General features: G+C 46.0%; 1 protein-coding gene across 2 annotated transcripts in view; it reads right to left on the bottom strand.

The window, feature by feature from the left end:
• Positions 1-3,580, bottom strand: part of LPP (LIM domain containing preferred translocation partner in lipoma) — a 274,492-nt gene extending 270,912 nt beyond the window's left edge. For both annotated transcript variants that reach the window (XM_068405788.1, XM_068405789.1), the window contains exon 1: positions 3,488-3,580. The gene's annotated coding sequence lies outside the window, so the exon portion shown is untranslated. The remainder of the gene's footprint in view (positions 1-3,487) is intronic.
• Between the last annotated feature and the right edge of the window lie 11,725 nt (positions 3,581-15,305).

The raw sequence follows: 15,305 nt of genomic DNA, 5'->3' as shown, positions 1-15,305 counted from the left end.
GCTAATTGCCAGTCCCTTTTGGAATAAGAAAAAAAAGAGTGTCGGCATCTGGGCCATGCTAAATTCCCATGTATCTGAGGGCTTTTCCCGTTGGCATCTGAAGGATGGCAGCTCTCCCCGGGGATGCAGACACCTCTCCCCAAATCATGACTGGGACACTCAGCTTGGGAGGGTGCAGCAGCGCACAGCGACGGCCCTGCTCTGCCACCCTCAGTCATCTATTTTTCCAAATATCTCCAGTTTTATGTACAAGGCAGGTAAATCCAGCAAAAGGTTAAGTTATTTACAGGCACTGAAGAAACGACTTTTGGATTTTAAGATGGGACTAAACACTAATTTATTTATTTTATTTTTAAACTCTTCAGCTGATGCTGACAAGGAATGAGACCCTTCTGTTCCGCTGCAAGTTTCGGTGTTGCAGAGTTGGACCCAGAGCCACTGGGCTGTCGCAGGGGATCTGTCACTGAGGTGCCGCATGACTTTCCACAAGTCACATTGCATTTTGCACCATTATTTCACCACCCAGTCCCAGTCTGCTTTATCAACTGATGGCATAATTTTTTCACAGAACAAGCTGCCTTTCACCACATGTAGCTTTTTTTTTTTGGCCAAACCTATGGGTCTCAGACCCAATCTCAGGGCTCCACCACCATGTACTTTCCTGTGGGTAACGCAAGTGGTCTTCAATACCTTCATTTTCTCATCTATGAAAGGAGGAAAAAATAAGAGAAGAGCCACACGCTTCTGACGAACTATATTCACATCCACAACCAGGCTCTATATAGAGACCATTTCTACACAACGGACTGGTGTGTATTTCAAACACTGAAGGTTAATGCTTAAATAGCAGCTGCCGGCTTCCAGCTTCTCTCCTCATGCTGCTCTCACCCACAGAAGTGAGTTCTGCTGACAGGACCACAGAAATATCGATAATCACTATTATACTTTCTGACAGACAAGCAAGGTTCTTGTCACTGGACACTGTAAGCCTCCTTGGTGGCAAACATCATGTGGAAGACATCTAGGAACTGTTTCGATGAATAGTCAGAGTGGGGAAAATCCAACTGGCTGCCCACCAAAATCTGGGATTCCCAAAGCACTCAAAGATCCCAACGGTGCTAGTCAAAACACACCAGGACGCGCTGGGACTTTCTTGAGCAATGCTTTCTATGCATGCCAGCTTGCACTCAGGGCACAAGGATGGCGTGCAAGGATGGAAATAGGACTGTTTTGTGGGACACTAAGCTTACAGCAGCTCCACAAAACCTCGTTTGCAGGTGTAAGCAAGGAGCATAGCATTAGAAAAAAAAGAATTTTCAGTTGCAAAATCAAAACTACTAATCGACTGAGATTGCGCCTTGGAGAGCCAGAAGATGCACCTCAGGGCTCCTCTGCCCTACGTTAGCCCCAGCACAAGATGTCAGACACCAAATCTTCAGGCGCAGCCAGCAAGTTAACTAGGCACATAGCTGCAATGTGCTACAAGACCGTAAGGCAACCCCTCCCACAAAGGCGGCAGGACTCATCTCTGCCATGTTAAGTGAGTCTTGTCATTATTTTTAACGCTGCAGGGAAATCTAAATTGAACTTTGGCATATTGTTTCCTTTTGCTAAGCAGCAATGCCTGAATGTTAACTCTGGTCCTGACAGGCATATTTATGGAGTATTCTTTGCAAATAATCTTACCCTGACCAGTCCGAAAGGTCAGAATCATAAAAAATAATAACAGCAACAGTAAAAAAGCACAAGGCTGGAAAACCATCACTGCCATTGGCACAACCCCTCAACTTATTAACCATCCTTGCAACAAGGTGAACTGCAAGGTCTTAGATTTATTTGATTGATTGAGATCAAAAGATCAGGGGGCACACAGTAAATTGTATCTCTCCATGAACGCATTTTGCTTTCAAGATTTGAGCAGATAGTTTCAGGAATTGAAAAGCTCAAGAAAAAAAAAAAAGGACAGAGAAAAAAACATGTACAAAGATGACTTCAGAAAGGCATCCCCTTATTTCTCTCTTGACACCATCTGCATTTCTTAGAGCTATTTGAAAGTTTCTTCCATGTTCCTATACCCTTGGGAAACAACAGCTTATCTCTGCTAAACAGAAGGTGATAATGAACAATAAGATACTAGTATAACTCCAGAGGAGACACCAGTATTTGCTGACATTACGGAAGAAAGGTAAGTATTAGAGAGACCAAACAAAGTCCAACAGGAGGTTGAAGAATTTCCCATTGAATTTCAGGTATCCTATGAGACAGGACAGGTATCTCACTATCCTTCTTAACCACACAAGGGAGATGAAGCACCTGAACTCCACTCCTCTCGTGATGATGGCTCAGAAGCTGCCTGAGCCCAGGCTAGGTTTGTCATCTGCAGCTCCCAAGGAAATGACAGAGAAGCAAGGCAACTAAACGAGCAGCCATCTTCAGGACATAATTTCAAGACACAGCTGGTGAGCTAGCATTTCTAAAGACAGAAAACGCCTGCTGCGTTTGCTGTCAAGACAAGACAAAGAAACACAATGGAGAACAGGAAGAGAAGAACAAGAAAAGAAAAATTAAACTCTCCACCACCTCATCAGCCCCTGGAAACAAAGAGGAAAAGTAATCATTTGGTTCCTGTCTGTGTGTTCCACATGTTTGTATTTTGCTCAGTATAGCTGTATCTGTAGCATTGTGTTCTCATGTCACAATAAAATAGATGAGATTACCTACCTGAGAGTAAGAGTAAAGCCCCTACATGGATCACAGAAGAGACACAAACTCCCAGGAACTTGCTACAAAGGAACCAGAATTGATACAACCTCCTGTTTTTATCACAAGCTTACATTACATGCCAAGGACCGAGGACTGAACTTTTCCATGAGCTTACACTTCCCTCCAGAAGAACATCACCATTCAGGTAACACAGACACTGAGCACCAGAGTTACTTGCTGTTGCATCAAAGCTCATCATCAGACCAGGCAGCTCCTTCTGCACAGACAGACTGAGCTTTGCCTTTTACTTTATCAGTTTTGAATAAGGTTGTTAAGATAAGAATTTCACATTCTCCAATTTCTAACCATCAACAGGTTAGGAGGACTCTCCAGAAGTCATCCAGTCCACTTCCCCACCACATGGAAGGATCAGTTCCCCTAAAAACACATCTGATGGAACTTTGCTAACTTGCTCTTAAAGCTTTCCAACAACTGAAACTTCCTAAGCTCCCCAGGCAATCCACTCCAGTGCTCAGCTATTCTTAATGCAGGAGATCATTTACTAATATCTCATCTAAATGTCTCCTGCTGCAACTTAAGCTCATAATTTGTCTTATTTACAGTGGTCAGATTTACAGTTTATTCCCTCTCTCCACAACAAGTTCACTATTTCCAAAATTTACGAGCTGAGGCAGCAGTGTGGCTTGCCCTCTCTCTGCCATTCTGCTTCTGCTCAAAGCACGTTCTTAATCTTGTGTCTCTGCATGTATATTTCTTTTCTTACCCTGAGAGAACAGGCAGCTAGGATATCACAAGGCTGTTTCAAGAGAAGATGCTCACATCCAAAGGCTGATGCATTGAGGCACACCCAGTTACAAAGTATTCTGAAACAAGAAAAAGAAAGGATTTGTCTTTAGAATGGTAGGCAGAAGGTCCAGTAGCAAGGAAAAAACAACAACTTTGAAGTGCAGTTTCTTCCACCCCATTATTTAACATTCAAATAGATCTTGAAAAGCAACATCAATGACTGTAGATACATCATACACAACCACTCAAACTTGGCCACATTTTCTCTGACAATCACCATAAGGGTTTGATAAATCTGTGTTCTAGGACAAAAAGCACTCACTGACTTTGCAGAAAGTTCTGCCAGGCTGTAAGTGATATCCAGTACACATCAAAATCAGATGGCTCTGACTCCAAAGCTTTATTCAGTGTGCAGAGGACAAATCTTAATATTGCCACTGGTGACTTTATTTACAGTGTCACTGTAGCTAATACAGGCAAGACTTCTAGTCTACTCTGATATTGGAGTGTGTATAATTATGGGAGAGACACAAAGGAGAAAAGTCAGGTCTGATAAAAGATCGAGTAACTTTTTGCGTTCATAACATAGTCCTTACCTCCCAAACTTCAGGATGATCTATCTAGCAAAAAGAAATCTTTCTCCTGAACCCAAAGGTTTGGTGACAAGGAAAGAAAAAAGAAAAGATTTAACACGAACACTGTTGGGAAGCACAGGGGGAGACCTCTGAGTTACAAAAACATCCCAAATTTCATGAGAGAGAACAAGCAACAAGGGATGGCAGTAATAATACATCTGCCTTCCTACTTTTGGAGGCTCTCAGAAAAACAGAGCCAGACAGTAGCAGACCATTTGCCACAACACCATCTTTCACCATTGGATCACCTTTTGCACCCCAACTCGTCTAAATTCCTGTCTCCCCTTAGCAGAGGCTGCTGCTGGCCCCAAAGGATCAAGTGGCTTTGTAACAAATATGCCTTTTTCAAGAGCTGAAGCCAAGAGACACTCAATTTGCCATCTGCTGTGAAAGCAAGATGCCTGTTGCACATCTAAGGATGTGCCAATGCAACAACTCAGTGTCTTGTCTCTTGCCTGCACCATCCATCTGACCATTCCTTTTGCTACTGCACTTTGTCCATCACCAAGTTTCCACTTGGGATGGTTTTTTTTTTTTTTTTCCTTTTCAATCCTGCTCAGCTGCCCTGGGCTTTTGCTTTCCTTGATCATTTCCACTCTTACCAATGCCAACACTTACAGCCAGCCCAACTGCTGTCAGCACAGGAAGGTGACATGCTCCTATTTAGCACAGATTTGATAACAGAAGTGCTGTTTCCAAGGCTAAAGAGGAATACCTGCACCAATAACGACCCTACAGCACACAGTAGCTGAGGAGACTGAGAAATAAAGGCCTTTCAATGAATCATAGAATCGTTTTGGTTGGAACGAAACCAAACGATTTAAGATCGAGTCCAACCAAGAACTCAAAGTAATCTCAAAATGTGTGATGGCCAACTACTAAGAGTTTAAATACATGCCCATCCTTAAGGGTGAAAGTAAGCTCCAAGGACTTCAACAAGATCATTTGCAGCATCAGACACACTACCTCCCAAAATACTAGCGAGATAAGGATGTTCGGCAAGGGACAGAGATACAAGGAATGCTTCCACCAAGAAAATACACCCATTTCCACAGCTGAATTACGACAGCTGTTGAAAACCATGGAATAGCACTGAATGGCAGCCCAGGACAGGGAGCCAAGATGACTACCACATGCAATTGAAACTGCCAAGGGATTAAGTTAGGTCAAATGTAATTACACAAACTGGAACCTGGCCAGGGTACTGGCTGGTTTAAGAAAATTAAAAGAGGTGTTCAAAAGTTTTAGAGATGGAGTCCTCCTCCTGTTAATTATTTGGTGAGTCAGTCACTGAAGTCTCAGTACTCTGGGAGGCTGTCTGAAAAAGGGGAAAAAATGAGGCATAAACTTGAAAGGCATTAGAAGCGATTAGCAAAAGCCTTTGTTCTCCATGGCAATCCTTGCTGCACTAGTGCGCAAAAGCCTTTCATGTTCATGCTGAAAAGTGGCCCTAGTTCCTTTGATACTTCTGGGAGGAAGCATTTAAATTTACAAATATCCCACTGTCAGAAGTTACAGACAGCAGTCGAGGAACTTCTGCGTATCCCAGCCAGGTTGTACCTAGCTCCAAACCCAGCTCTCAGCAGGCAGTGCTCCTGCTGAAGGGAGGAATACAAATAAGGACACATTGAACCTCACTGAGACCTGGAGCAACATTTACCCTACTTGCTAGTGGTGTATAAAAGCTGGGTCATATGGAAAAGGAGGTTGTAACTATGTGGGACAGTGGCCGCCTCAGCTTCATTCAGTTTTTGGAAGATGGGGAGCATGCAAAGCAGGCAGCGATAAGGAGACCAGAAAGGATGCTCCATGGTCTTGCATCCGAGCACCACTTTGAAAGATTAGATCCTGTTTATGCCTCTGTCATAAACCTCCTGAACAATAAGAGGAAAGTCGCATATATAAATTTTTTCCCAGATATTTATTTCTGTGCCTTTTTTGGCTAACTAAAGACCCAGAGAGACCACGTCCAGAAGAGATAAGAAGTAGCAGTCATGGATTGAGATCCTCTGTTCAATCTCTAATTGAGATTTGTACTATAACCACATACAGCACTACAAAACATGAAGTGTTCCGAAAAAAACAGGCCTTGTAAGTCTCAGTTTTGGCACCTGAAAGTAGTAGATGCCTCTCCTACCTCTGCATCTGAAAATCATCATTGGAGATACACTCATTACTGTCTTTGCAGCAGTTGGATGTGACAGCAAAAGCAGTACGGAATTGGAGATTAACGTTTTTGGGTAGCTTATTCAGTGAAATGTTCAGATGCTGCACATGAATAAACCAATTTTTTGACTGATGTGAAAAAAACAGAAAGATTAAATAACTATCTCCCCAACAAGTGCCGTACAACAGGCATGTTGAGTGACGTGGTTTCCTCTCGAAGTGACAGCAGGTGAACACACAAGCGAGGTTCTGCCATATTGATTTTGTGCACTTTCTTTTTTTCCCTTTTCAGAAAATAAGTCAGGAAAATGCAGACATTTCACAGCACAGATTGGTGCAATTTGTGCTAATGGCCCAAGCGTAGATGCAAGCAGCAGCTCGCTTCTCCTCAGGTGGAACAGTCAACGGGGACAAGTTCTGGTGGGACAACTGCTACCACAGCACACCTTGCCCAAGCCCAGCAACACCTCCCCCAACACACAGCTCCATAACAGCAGGGCAAGAACTAAGAGCACAGAAGAAAGTCTGTGCTGTCTTGCAACAGTGTGCAAACACCAGGGACAAGCAACTGTGGAAAAAGGTTGCAGTCTCCGCTGAACATGTGCAAGCTGTCGCTCTTCCCATGAAAAATGTGGTCAGGCTTCCAGACAGCAAAACCCCAAGTGCCCCAAATCCCTCATCCCTGACACTCCTCTGACAAGGCAATTCACTTCCTTGGAGTCCTCAGGCACCACAGAAATGGCAAAGACACAGATTTCCTTTATCAACAGCAGTAAAACAGTACTGCAGTTCTTCCCATACTTCCCAAACGCCCTCCAACCAGCCTCCTCTGAAGCAGCTCCACTGCTTTAGCTGGAAATACCCACAAAAAAGAGGTTTCAATGGAAGCAGATATCTAATATGGGAAACGAAAGCCCAACTCATGCAAGTCAGAGAAGACTGTAAGCAGCAGTATTATAATGCTCTTTGAGTTTAAACTATTCAGCAAGGTCAACACAGAGCATGTAGTTATCTCCAGGCCTGTATACTGTATATACCCCAGGCTATACGCATCAACAGCGCCATGCCAAAGGCAGCTGCTTCTCTCGTGCTGGGTCTCTGCAGCGGAGCCACTGGCAGCTCCCAGCCCTAAACACTCTAATTAGCAAAAGGTGGAGAGGACACCTAATGACGATGTCATTGCTCTGAACAGCAACACGCCTCATCCCTTCTTGAGTTGGGATGAAAAGCCATGCAGTGCATTGCCATTGCAAGGAGCACACGCCTCACTCCTTGATGCACGCCGTCGCCAGAGCCACACACAGGGACCGTTGCATGTAAGGGGAAAGCACAGCACTGATGCTACACAGACCACAAAGAATATATGTTTTAGCATGACCACACACACCAGGCCAACCCACACAGCAGAGGCTGGGGAGAGCAGCGCAGCCCAAAGTGGTTTGTGCCAAAGAGGGACCCTGCTGCTGAGAAGACAAGGCGGCCAAGGTGGCCAGAGCGCGCAAAGGGAGGTCTCCCTGCACGGCAGCTGTGATAAACCCATACTGATCATGGCCTCTAGTGCCGGAAATGAAGCACCAGGAAATGGCACGGAAAGGACTAATGTCAAGCAGTAATAAAGACAGAGTCAGGGCTGTTGCTCAAATAAGAATTTTTTTGTGCCTAGGTAAAGAGGGAACAGCTTTCCATAGGCAGGAGGGGGAAATCAATTTCACGTTGCTACGGACAACTGGGCTGTCTCCTGTAAAACTACATCGGATTCATCTCTATGAACCCGAACGCTAAACAGTCCCTAAAATACCACACACACACTCTCACTAAATAAATAAATACAATAAAATACAAACTTGTGTCATCTCTCGGCTTTTTTTGCTGAACTATGGACATGCTCAAAACTGCTAATTACTGCAAAATACAGGGCTGGAGTTTTGGCTCAGCAGTGGCTTTCTGACTGCCAGTTCAACACTGACCACTGCCTTACAGGGGAAAGGATATTTAATGGCAGGGTGGCATCTGGAAAAACGAACCAGAGCAGAGCACAGACTCACCTCGCTCTGGGCCTTTTCACGTGCTCTGAGCTTGCAGCAAGGTCTAAACCAATGTTCTGCTTATCCAGGTTCCTGCAGAGCTCAGCCAGCAAGGGCCAGAGAAAGCCCAGCCTGGGGCTTTCAAGCACTTCCTAGCTGCATGTCCCTACTGGATGGAGGCAGTTTAACCTGCCCATGGTCCTTGAATAGCCTGAATAGAAACACATCCTCCACCTGAGCAGCTGCTCTGCAGTCACAGCAGCCGGATAGGAACCTCACATGGAAGAACTGCTGGGGACAACACAGTGGCCGTGGCTCAATGGCTGTCCTCTCCCCTTACTGTACACTGGAGTCATTTCAAACAGGTTTTAAGCACCATCCTCACTTCCTGGAGCAAGTAAAGCTGTGCGGGCACAGGGCTGCATCACTTCCACGCCTGTGGGATGTTCTCCTCCAGTATGCCCTCCATCAGCAGCCCAGAGCAATGCACTGAGACTCCCTCTGCAAACCACGGATCCCCCAGTCCTCACACCCCTGAGCGAAGGTAACAGGGAGCAACAGCAGCCCCAGGAGCTCACCACCCTTCTGTGCTGGGCACATTAATCCCTGCAGTCCTCTGAGAAACTGTGAGCTCAGGAGACACGTTTAAGAAAGCAGAGGCACAATTTGGCAAAGATCAGAGCCACCAGCCAGGAGCTGCATCAGGCTTCTTGTAGATTAGAAGGAAGAAAATTAAATCAAGGTGTGGGGGGAGCTGATGCCCCATGAAATAAGAGCATCAACTGTTCTCCACGTGTGCAAGCACCCACAGCAGCATGGCCGCTAGCACGATGCCAGGCTGGAGCCGCAGAGCTAGTTATGAACCCAATAGCCCCTCTGAGCTCTGTGCCAGCCGTGCAGCATCCTTCTGCATCACAGACAGACCCAGGGGATGGATGTCAGGCCATTGCAGCAGCCCATTGAGAAAATGAAGAGCTGGACACCAAACTCCAAACCTCTGGTCAGAGAGGCTGGAGTAGAGGAGATGAGGCATCTGATTTTGTACTTTTCCCCAATAGCTGTTAAGCAACCAAATAAATCCATCGAGATCAATCTCTCCACCAAGACAACAGGAAACATTCCCATCCCACGATACTATGAGTCTTAATTTTATGGAGCAGTTGACATTTTTCCAATGAAATGTACCATTAAAATATAAGATTTTTATTAACAAAATCAATGATGCGTGCAGAGACAGTCCCTCATGGCTTCTAAAAAAAAAATCTGTGAATAATTATAAAACTGATAGTAACAGAGAACATTGTGCAATTATTACAGGTGTTTTACAAGATTCTCTAATACTGACGGCCTCTACTTCTGGTAAGACACCTTAAGGCAGTACCACAAAAAATATAAATAAAGAAAGAGCAACAGAAGCTCAGCATTCCCCTGCACTTAGAGGGTGCAAACATGTTGTCTGCTTTGTGTTTATTGAATTACCTTTTTTTTTTTTCCATCAAGACAGTAACATTCTGGAAACAAAACCACCACAACATTTACAGAAATATTTACCAGTTGCCTATCTCTCTCTCCTTCTCCACTAGTTCCAGTGTTTTGTTGCATTAGAAAAGCAACTGGGGGAGGTTTACTCTCATTTAAACCTAGCAGAAATGGAAGCGAGAGAGGCAGGCTGTGACCTTTCAGCACCCACAAAACACATGATAGTCCTCAACCATGCACACAGGTCAGGCATCTGCAGCATCTGAAAACCTTCTGCAAGCAATACACCAACTGGGGACACAGGAGTGGAGTCCTGACACCCATTTTCCCCACCAGGCCCACTGGCTTCCCACGATGTGCAGCCACAATGCCCAACCCACAGCTGGGGCTTTGTCTGAAGGCCACTCCCTCCCTACGTTCATCCAGCACCAGCTGTGGAGCTGTGGCAGCTGTATCCCCCCCATCTTCAGGAGGAAGCCAGATGCACACAAGAACCCAACTCTATGTCCAGCACCCCAAGCAATCACTATCCTCACCTACCACAGGACACTATGAGCATACCCAATCCTCTCAGCTTGCCAGCCATCATCCACATCAATATCATCATAAAGAGTTCAGACAGTCAAGAAATTCAGGCACTCCAAATCCAACACTGTCCAACTTGTCAGTGAGCTCTGGCTAACGTGCAAGGAGCACCATTAAGTCCCAGGTATTACAAAGTGCTCAAGAATGTGCTTACGTGAAGTGGTGCCAAAAAACAACACCTGCCAGTTCTACCCCAAACATTTTGCCTTGCACCCATAGCCATCCATTTGCAAGAGCCTAAGGTCCACTCAGAAAAAATAAAGTCTCTTTAGTCCACCTGGCTTTAAACAACCTCCGGATGCGTGTGGGAATGGATGAGGAAAGAGTAACAATACTCAACAGATGTTTTCATTAGCATAGATTTGCCATTCATTCCTCTTTCTTCTACCATCAAACTCCCCTATTATCCTCGCTGGATAATTTACAGTGCTTGTTGCAAAGTACAGTCTCTGAGAACAGAGACAGCATACACTTGATAATGTAGAAGTTCAAAGAGATTAGCCATGCACGACCTGCAAGAAGACTGTTGTGATTCCCTTGCATGTGTAAAAGGGCTTTGCTTCATGCAATGCTAGAACTTGTCATCATGAAACACCCTCCTATTACAACATGGCCCAGAGGAGCTACTATTTTGGGGCCTAATAACGTGCTTGGTTTTACAGGAAAGCAAGAAGGCAAGTAACATTGAACAACCCAGCTGTCAAGTAAAGAAACAGATGGGATCCTCACAAAGCTACACAGATTGCCTTAGTCAAGTGCTGTCACAACCCATCCTTGAGATGGGAAAGCACAGTGCAGGAGCTAGATGAAAAGAGCTTGTGAAATTAAGTAGCATCATTACCTCCACAAAGCCTGAGAAGAGACAATAGAGAATTGCTTTCCAGGCACTCCAATCCCAAGGCAATAAAACATGACTCAAAGTCATTAGATTCCCCTTCTAGAAATACCTTTTGGCCGAGTGACAATTGCACAATTCTCCCACCTGCTTGGCCCCCACAAAACACAGAGCATCCATGGAAAGATGCACCAGGAAGCGCAGGTCATGTCCATGGTCTCAGAATAGCTCTCCCTTCAGAAGCGAGCGCAAACAAGGCTGGCTGGAGGTGTCCCTGCTAGCGTGGCCCCAGGTGCTGGCAGGCAGGCCAGCAGCTCATGCGCAGGCAGCACAGTGATTCACTCCGCCGTGGCTTCCAGTCCACAATTTGGCTTCCAAACAATCTAGGAAACCGCAACACCTGCCATGGTGGTTCAGCTCCCATGTCATCGAAGGAGAAGCCTTTGCAGACAATGAGTCAGTGGCAAACCAGGAGAGGTGACAGACTGGCCTGACCTTCCTCATTCAAACTCACAAGAGGATGCTAAATCCAAGCTAACAAACCAGTGCTTTGGGAACTCAGGCATGCTTGGAGATATCAGGGCCCATACCTAATAAATACAGGGCCTGTGCTTCATACCCACAGTCCAAGCTTGGATCAGATAAGCCCCCGAGCCCAGCTGGCCATTCATGCCCATAGTTACTCAAGCAACAAAGGCTGCACGCAGAGGGAAGGCTGAAGCCAGATTATGAATGAAGTACCAGGATCGATTACCTTATATAGCCTCCGTCTCTCACTAACTGGAAGATGCTATTCAGGGAAAACATAATTTAAAGGCAGAGGCTAATGATGAATCAGATTGATTTTTAGGACAAGAAAACAGATGTATAGTTTTAAAAAAACAGCCTACTTGCTTGCAGCTTGCCAGGAGTCACAGCAAGTTTCAGGACAACCCAGTCTCCTGTTCCCTTCCTCATCCCAGCCCCTTTCCCTCCTCTGTCCCCCACCAAAGAAAGACAAAACCTTCACAGAAAAGAAATCCCCTTACACAAGACAATTAAGAGTTGCCAAGAGCCAGCTTAATGCTGGCTTCCTTCTCCCTGTTAAACAGTACAGAGCCTGAATTAATGGATGTGCAGAGGGCCCACTTTCCAGGGAAAGGCAAATTCCGAGCACGCAGCCGGGAGGAATGCATCGTATGTCTGGTATTCACGCTGCGCCCTCTTTTCCTCCTCCCTTTTTTGGCCGAATAAGGAGCTGAGCACAGCAGGCTGGGCCGGGGAGTGCAGCACTGCCTGCTCAGCGCCGTTAAGACTTCCCAGTTTGTTTGTCTTTACTGGAAATCCAGTCAGTCCATCTAGGAAAAAGGCTAGTGCATACACTGCAGAGCACCAGGCTCAGACATCACACTCCTGAGACGCAGGATAAAAAGAGGAGCAAGCTGAACTAGACCAGCCCAGCAAGGCTTCCCACAAAAGGGCATGCACATGTACATATGCACAGGCAATAATTTTCTTAATTACAATGGAGGGAAGGGGGGTGCTAACTTAAAAACTGGAGACTATGAACAGCTACAGTCCTAAAGGGTTGTTTCCCAGGTTAGCAGCACTCAAGTCATATCTGCAAGGGAAATAAAAGGCAACCTGGCCTTCAGTGCATGCACCTGGGGCCAGGAGGGTCACGTGCCCTCGGCCACAGAGAAATACGCTCTAACACGCACAGGTTATCAAGAGGAGCGTGGGACCACGCTTTAGAGATGCAAATAGCTGATAATTTTTCCTGAAGTCCTGACAATCTCTAAGTCAAAGTCTATCGCAGCAATTTCAGCAGCAGACTGGGATTTCCACATCCAGGATGCAATTGCAATATTACATTCTAAAAAATAAAACCTTTTTGCCATTGCTGCTTCTGCTGTAAACAACAGACTACTCCTGTGGGCACCCAGGACTTTGCAGGAGCAAAAAGATGAAGAGAAAGACACACTCCTCCACCAAAGGCAGGAAATCCTGGCTCATAAATATCCGGGAAGAATCTGCACCAACTCCCCTTTCTCAGCCCTGTTCATCACTGGAAGAGCAGCTCTTCTTTCCTCCTGCAGAGGAAAGTGGTGACAACAACCGCAGGGATGGGGAGACAAATGTGGGATCGATCACCATTGGAGCATGACAAACAGCCCCAGGAAAGAAGGAAGCCCTCAGACACACTGCCAGTGCCTGGATTGTCTCCAGTTCAGTCCCAGCTTTTCCTTCCATACAGAAGACCTGAAAAGATCTGCACAGCCATCTATGCTGTTCCTTACCCTCAGCTACTTCAGAGCAACGTGCTTCTGCCTGCTTTCCCCAGTCAGGCATCACGGTCCCAAGCGAGGCCACCAGCTGTCCAGGAAGAAGATGGGGAACCTTAAAGAAATCAGCAACTTGGCCCACTTCCCCAAGGGTGTGGCCTTTGACCCAGGCTGGTTCTCAATGACTTGAGGGATGATGCAAATCCTCCATAACAGGTATGTTCTCAGTCTTCTTGCCCCAGATACCACCTCATTCCAGTGTCCGAAATATAAAGATTGATTTAATCCTGAGGCAGGAGATTTAATCTTGCTCCCAATTTTATTTCATTCTTTTGCCAATAGTCGTTAGCGCTGAAATAATTCTTCATGCACACAGAAGCATCTGGTCTGCCTTTGGATCTTAAGTCATTGGCCTCAAAAGCCTCCTCTAGCAACAAGCCTCATGCTCTGAATTACAGGTTGGGTGACAGAGTTGTTTGGGGGTTTTTGGGGTTGTTTTGTTTTTCTGTTTTTTTTTTAAACCAGCTTCAAGATTCTCATCTTTCAGCTTTGACTGACCATCATATGTGTCTGCATCGGCACAAGGAGAAAAGACACACCGAAGCTGCCTTCCGCTTACAGACATCTCCCTGTGCTTCAAAGAGGACAATCACAATGCTTTCAGTCCCTCCACAAATGCATTTAGAGGGCAGGACGCTGCCTGGGCAGAATCGGGACATTCCCCATCAGCACCGTGCTAACTTCCCTCTCTATGCTGCCCCGTTGGGTGACAATACCAACTATCAGAGCCCCTCATGCTTGGCACCAGCTCCACACCAGCAGGCAGCAGCTCACGAGCAACCTGAACCCACCCAACATCCCTGTCCTGACCTTGCCCCTCTGCCAAGCATATCGAGTCCCATCCCTTTGGGCTGCAGTTCCCCATTGCCACCCTCTCCTTGGAGGTCCAGTCCCACCTCCTGCAGCTGCCTGCTCCCAACCCTCCACCTGTGCAGAGTTGCCTGCACCAGGGAATGGGAAGTACAGTGGTCAGAAACCTCTTCATGACATCCAAATACAGTCTTCAACCTTCCACCTGTTGTATTCAGATGGAGACAGGGATGCTCTGAAGCACTCAGTGGAGTGACTTGGATGAAGACACACAGCTGAAACTCAACTGGGGGAAGGGAAGATTTCTAGCCTCATTAATAACAGCCTGAAATTAAAAGCATAGCTTGTAGTACAGATGCAATTCCAGCTACCCCGCTGCTTGTTTTAACAGTGTGGCTTTATTATGGTCAGGGATTAAAAACAGCTCCAACAATTAAAGGAGAAAAAAAAAAGAAAGAACCACTAACAACAACAAAAATCAGTAAAATAAAAAATTCCTGTGGGTTGGAATGATTAGCAAAAGAAGTTGTGTGCCGTGAGGAGCAAGAGTGAATGCTTCCTTCCCCACTGCCAACAGGCCCACACATGCCCCCTGCCAAGTATATTTGTCCCTTACCCGCGGGAAGTCACCCAGTGCCCTGTGGCTCAGCACCAGTCACCATTGGTCCCCTGCAGGGTGTCACCTCCTGCCCCAGAGTAGGTGCTCTGCAACCACCCTGCTCCGAGCAGACAGCTTGGAAATCTTACTTGCTCCCACTGCCTAAATGCCACAGCATTTAGAAAAAAAAAAAAAAAAAAAAAAAAGGAAAAGGAAAAAAGTCTTGCAATAAATGACTAATATGCCTGGAACTTCTCAGGAGGCACCAGTCCTCACCGAGCAGCCGGAGGAGGTGGAGAGGCAAAAGGTGGGGAGGATCAGCAGACCGACATGGTGGCT

This window comes from Nyctibius grandis, chromosome 8 (genome assembly GCF_013368605.1).
Source record: "Nyctibius grandis isolate bNycGra1 chromosome 8, bNycGra1.pri, whole genome shotgun sequence".
Lineage (NCBI taxonomy): Eukaryota > Metazoa > Chordata > Aves > Nyctibiiformes > Nyctibiidae > Nyctibius > Nyctibius grandis.
This window is presented reverse-complemented; position numbering and strand designations above follow the sequence as displayed.